The 6,656-nt window shown below is 36.4% G+C and overlaps 1 non-coding gene across 1 annotated transcript; it reads right to left on the bottom strand.

Annotated features, from left to right (window-relative positions):
* Window positions 1-2,377: 2,377 nt before the first annotated feature.
* LOC115922020 lies at window positions 2,378-2,603 on the bottom strand. Its single transcript, XR_004063280.1, has one exon. It is a non-coding gene; the product is annotated as a small nucleolar RNA U3 (small nucleolar RNA).
* Window positions 2,604-6,656: the final 4,053 nt, after the last annotated feature.

The following is a 6,656-nucleotide window of genomic DNA, read 5'->3' as shown; positions in this document are numbered from 1 at the left end:
AGTCATTTTTCAAGGGAAGATAAACAGACAGTTTCTCAGATTTTCTGTGGTGTTTTAACCAATCTTTACTCAATAAAAGGATAAGGTAAGAATTTTTAGTAGATTTTTGTTTCAATTCGGCATATAAAAGACATATCGACTGCTTTAATATACGAGGCCTGGCTGTTTTATATGCTCTCAGGAATTTGCACCTCTTGCCATTTTTTTATATACCGGTACAAGTATCTTGAAATTAGAAGAGTATGTTTTCACTATTTTGCAGTTGCATTGGCAGAAATAGAAATAGAGATTAAAACCACAACATCTTTGTCTTTCTCTACCCATTTTGACAATGCCTAAAGCAGTTTACAAATTGCAGATCTGCAAGAGGTGAAGGTACAGTTTGTACAAAATATTTTTATCATTCTCACATTGTGCTGACATTATACTATCTGTTGATGCATATTGTGTAGAGTAATTTGGGGTAGGGAGAGTAGCAAAAAGTACAGTATTCAAAGTAGTAGTAGAAGAGGTTGATGTTACAGAAAAAAAGTGGTCTTTGTTGACAGATTCCTTTGGTACATGTTTCAATGAGAAACCGTTTGCAAGGGGAAAAAAAAAGGTCTTTGTAGACAGGTGGTCTTTGTAGACTGGTGGTCTTTGTAGACAGGTGGTCACTAAAGCAGGTTTGACTATATTTGTAGTAACAGAAGTGGAAGTAGTAGTATTACGAGTAATAGAAGTGGTAGTAGTAATTGTGATGGTAGTAGAAGTTCTTGTACAAGTAATAGCAGTAGTAGAAGTAAGAGTAGTAGTAGTAGTAGTAGTAGTATAAGTATTGTAGAAGTAAGAGTAGTACTTCTTGTTGATGTTTTTGTAGGAGTAGTATAGAAGTAGTAGTAGTAGTAGTAGTAGCAGTATTAGTAGTATCAGTATTGTAGAAGTAAGAGTAGTAGTAGTAGTAGAAGTAGGAGTAGTAGTAGCAGCAACAGCAACATTTATATTAGTATTTCTAGTACAATAGTCAAAAGAAACGTGCAGACATTGCAATAACTTCAGTACTATGGTATTGTTGTAATAGAAGGAGCATTAACAGTCACAGTATTATTCATCACTTTTTTATACAAGTATATTTGGCATGTTATTTGTAACATGGTTATAGTGATAGCTATAGTTATTTATTTTTGAAGTTATAGTTACATTTTACAATAATACTTCCAGTACTTACAGTATTTCTGTCTAACTGCTGTCCTAAAAATGAAAGTATCACCTTGACTGCCTTATTCTTAAGTCTTCACTTCATAACACCTTCCAATGCAATGCTGATGTCTATGTAAAGTTCATTTTACTACGTCTTCACGTTTTACTTTGGTGCTGCCATTTATTTCCTTTTTTAAGAAAAATACATGATATACATACAACTGTTGTATAATAAAGAACTATATAAGTTTGTTTTGTCATACTATATTGTGAGTGTTTTGTTTTGTATTTTCTTCTTTTTCTCTTCATTAACAATTAGGGAGGGTATATGTATATGTTTTTGCTAGTGTATATATGTATTATCGTTTGTTTCTGTATGTTGTTTGTATTGGTCTGTTGTGGTCTTCAGTGTTCTTTGACATGTTCTGGGAACCGTTGCACGAAGCCTTTTTTTTTTTAATGACAAATGACAAAATTCAGTGAAAAATCTGCTGATAACCAATCAGAAGCAAGGATTTTAGTAGCTTATAAAAAAAACTGTCATTTGTCACTGATGACAAAGTTTTGTGAAATGGGACCCTGGGCTCTAACGTGAAAAGCAAGTTATCCACAGAAAGAGAAGATAAATTAAATTCTGCTCGTTCAAATTTGTTGTGACAGTAACTGCCTGGATTGTGGAAGCAATAATCGTCCTTGTTTTCACGAAGTGACGGTAGTGAGGAAAATCGTAACGCAAAGTGAATGCAATTTTATTCACTACCGTCACTTCGTGAAAACAGCGACGAATTTGTGAAAGGTCGATTGATATGGTGTAAAAATGTGAAGAGATAAAAATGTCGGAGGTAACAATAATTTTCGCCAGGCTCCAGTTAGTTATGTAGTGTATTTGGTGTATACTATAAGGTTTCGGAATTGATAACAAATCTACTCAATCATAATGAAAAACACATAAACTGCACACAGATATGGGTATATATGATGCAGTGGCGGATCCAGGGGGGGGGGGGGGGGGGGGGGGTCGAGGCCCTGGCAACAACAACAAAAAACAGATAAAAACGCATAAATTTTACCTTTAAAAAAAAAAAGTGGGCTCTATCCCCATCTCCCCCCTAGTTGAGCACCAAAAAAAAAAAATCAGTGCTCACTAATTGTGTCTTTCAACATGTTATCTTACTTTTTATTTCATTAAAAAAATCTAACCACTCAGAATGCGTTTCCCTCCTCCTTTTCCTCGCGAAGGAAGAAGAGGAACGGTCATCAATGACGACGAGCGAGTTATGGAGAAGATAACACTCGAAGTCCGCTTCGCGCTCAGAGGGAAACGCTACGACCGTAGCATTAATTCGGAAAGACAATGGAAAAAAGGGAGATTCGTATACGACCGCATCGTTTGTACGAACCTTTGTGACCGTACGAATCTCCCTGTTTTTCCATTGTCTTCCCGAATTTTCATTGTCTGAAAATAATTATACACATCTCATTCAACAATATTTCTCCCTAGAACTCTTTTACTCACTCTGCTTAACAGCAACCCCTTCAGTATCAATATTTTGTAGCATCATGTAACTTCTGAGGAAATCATTTTCGCTCATGGATAAATCACTTATAAATCAAGTATCTTTCGAATTTCAAGTCCAGCTCATTTCCATATCTCCTCATACTCTTTAAAATATATTTCATTTTAAGTTCTTGGCTTCGAGTCGATTTCACATCGCAAGTAGTTGAGAAATTGCAACACAATAACGACAGATGGCAACAAATGATTAATCTTTTGATTAACATTCAGAATTAATATGTTACTAAAGCAATTACATATATGCATACAATGTTTAAAACAGCGATGAAGACACAATCGAAACTCCCTTCCTACAATGAAACGTGATTAAATTATGGTAGACATGTAGTGGATAATTCCTATTGAATAAAGCATCAACATGTGCATACTGTTTCCATCCATCAAATAATGACATCGTATTACTACATGAGATTTGTATTATTATATTTATATTATTATATCCATTAGCTACCTAACAAGGAAATCTTAAATAATTGGATTGGATAAACAGGACAACATTTTACAAATTAGCGGGAACCTTCCGATTTTCATTTCTACGGCATGTGTGGTCACATGTGAGGTGCCCGGTGAAAATTTGTCGAGTGAATGCAAGGCGCCCGTAAGGGTGGGGCAGGTTGCCGGCCTAGTCCCGGCCGGTAAGCTAACGGGCTCCGTCTGATTAGCAGGTGCATGCACCCATGGCTCCCGGAAGGTGCCTTGCCGGGGTCTTCAAGGAGCCAGGCCGGGTGCCGTGCGGTGCACTGAAATATGTGTCCTCTGGCACCCGCACTTCCTGTATTTAAAGCTGCGTTGTACATTTTGAGATGCCGCTGTGAGGGACCCGCACGTGCAATATTCATTTTAAATGCCCCCCGGACGGCAGACGCCTGTTGTTGTGCATATCAACCGGGGCTGTTGAAGGGCCCGTGAGGGAGCCGTAGGGTACACGTACGGAACCCTTGAGCACCGCAAGGTGCCCGTAAATATTTGTTATGAGAATTCACCCCCAAAATCGTGAGGGGCCGTCCGGACACAATCCAGAGCCCGCTCGGGACCTGTAAGGTGCCCTACGGGCCCTTACGGGCTTTCTACGTTCTAACGGTCAGATAAAAACGCCGGGAGCCTAGGGAGCCTAGGGAGCAGCCAACTCAGCACTACGGAGCCCGTACGGCTTCAAAAACTGTCCCGGCGCCCGTAGGAACTTCACGGCAGCCGGCCGGACAACGACCAAAAAATTCCCCAAAATGTCTGTTTTTACTCGCCGTACGGGCCCCGGAGTGTATATGTGAAAGCCCCATCAGAGAAACGTTCAGCGGGGCCTGCATGCAAGAGTAGGGTGATTTGTGTTTAATAGTGAAATTATACTTTTATCACGTAAACCACTAATTGACCAATCATGTATTTAGAAAAGTCATCAATATTCCTAGAAGGGATATAAACATATTTTACAAGTGTTCCTTTTATATACTCTACATTGTATTACATTCATGTTGGAAGAAAGAAAAATACAACTGGTACCAGTTAGAATACCAGCCCGGAATACCAGTTGTCAACTAGAACCAGTTGTCAACTGGTACCAGTTAGGACCAGTTGAAAACACCATGAACTAAATGAAAATACGAACCATGCATGCCTTGAGCACAAAAAATGTAAATGAAGACACCATTATTGACTAGCTACTTTCGATCGGATAGTAACCGCATATCATTTTATTCCTTAAAATATTAACAGTGTAGTAAACTTTTGTGAAATGCCTGGGTATATTGGAGAACCTTAGTTTTTGAATGTAAATTGTTTTGGAATTGTACAACATTTTCTGTCATTCTGCAGCAAAAATTGAATCAAACAGAGATGTAGGAACTCATAAATAATTTTTTCCTCATCATCGTGCAAAACTACTTTTTGATTTAGTACAGGACCGACACATTTTAATCAAACAATTCAATTGAGGAAATTCATCACCCATTCTGCTGTAAGATTTGAAGTATTAGGATCTTTATCATAATGATACAATCAACAGACAAATGTTTATGTATTCCGATATCGAATATTATTTTAAATATACTTTTTGAGAAACCATGTGGCATGATTTTTCGCTTTAGCAATCTCAAATGAACAACCTGATAAAACGGAAATGCAAAATCTGAATTTATTCGACATTTACTTAAGTATATAAACAAGTAGCGTATTGGAAGGGGGAGCAAGAGGGGCAATTTGCTTTTCCTATTAAAAAAAGAATTAATTATTCAGGCATTGCAGGGTAGTTAATCATTTTTAAGATAACAATGGAAAGTATTATCAAAGACTTACTACAAGATGCAAAACAATGATGTTTAGCACTCTTTAAGGGGGGGGGGGCAAGGCACCCTTTGTTGAACTAAGTGCATTACCGTTAGCTCTTTCATGTTAACCTTTGAGGTCAAAGTCAGGATACGCCACCGAAAAAACCCCACCACATTTAGATACGAATTCTGAACCATCAGAGCTTATTTGCATATCTTTGATAATTTCTGTTAAAACATCTTATTTAGTATTAAGTACAGAAAACAATTCTCATTTCAATCGAAACTAAAGAAAAATACACAGGCAGGCATATTATTGAAATAATGACTTGTACTTGCATAACAATCAAAACAAAGAAAAACATTACACAGCCTTCTCAGAGTAATCTCTGATGGTATCTAATAAAAAACAAAAAAGACCGTTCTCTTTCATTTTCATCATGAAAAGACATTTTTGTGGAAAATAAAACACTCTCCAGAAGTGCAAAGGCTTGTCTACATTACGGGGTATTTCAGTTATTTCATAAAACATAAAGGATTATAAGATCATAAATACATGTACATCTTTTTTTGATAATAATTACTGATTTCGTTTACGTTCAAACAAACGAAATAAAAAGGAAATCGAAAATCAGGAATTCTAGTACGTTGAGAAGAGATACGTTCCTCCACATTTGAATTCGATCTGAAGATAATGCATAATGCATTTTGCTTGTTTATCTACTATTTACACTGGTTGTACTAAGTTTCACATTCATAACACCAGCTTATACTTATGCAACAACATGATAAACTGTTGTTCGCGTACGGGGTAACCTTTCCTAGTTATAATGAACATTGTTCTTTGGATTTGTTATTGAGATTTAGAAACATGGTATTACAAAAAGTTGTTTATTAAAGCATGTTTTGCCCTTGGCGTTTAGAGAAAAGATTCAAAATCAAACGTGCCATTTATTGAACACATAGCATGAAATATCCTCGATGATTAGGGACAGATATGTCGTAATATATCTTATAATAATTATGATCATTATCACAGTTGAAAAGTCAAATAACTCCTCAATGAAAACTCCTACAACGTCAGGCCAATAGAACGTCTTCAAAATGTAATCAAAATTAAATATGTTTACCTAGTATTATATTTAACTGTATAGCAATAGGCAGGATGCATATTGCAAACGTCAGTGGTTGCTAGGTCAAACAAACTTCATGACAAGCCCTAATAACAACACGTACTATGCAATTTGCATGGTGACCATTGAAATATGATTACATGTTCTCGAAACAAATAACAACAATGAACTCAACATAGACATGCATTAGATATTAATACATCACAGAAATGGCAATTAAATCATTCTCTGGCCAACAAAAATGTGGTATTGAAGTCTTAGCCCTCTAAATATTAAGTGGCACTTTATGTATACGTGCGATGAGAACCAAAACCAAAACCAAAACCATTAACCCTTACAATTATGTACAGGAAAGGAAATTCACTTTAGGGGAGTCATATTAGAGATCAATTCGTTTGGAGAGAAAATCTACTTTTAAAATAAAAACAGGGAGATCCACTATCAGAAGAGCTATTTAACCGCTACATTTGAATGTATTCAAAACTAAAGGAAGCGATCCCTTATATT

Source organism: Strongylocentrotus purpuratus, unplaced genomic scaffold (assembly GCF_000002235.5).
Source record: "Strongylocentrotus purpuratus isolate Spur 01 unplaced genomic scaffold, Spur_5.0 spur5_scaffold_10, whole genome shotgun sequence".
NCBI lineage: Eukaryota > Metazoa > Echinodermata > Echinoidea > Camarodonta > Strongylocentrotidae > Strongylocentrotus > Strongylocentrotus purpuratus.
Note: the sequence above shows the minus strand (reverse complement) of the source record. Positions and strands in the feature narration are given on the sequence as shown.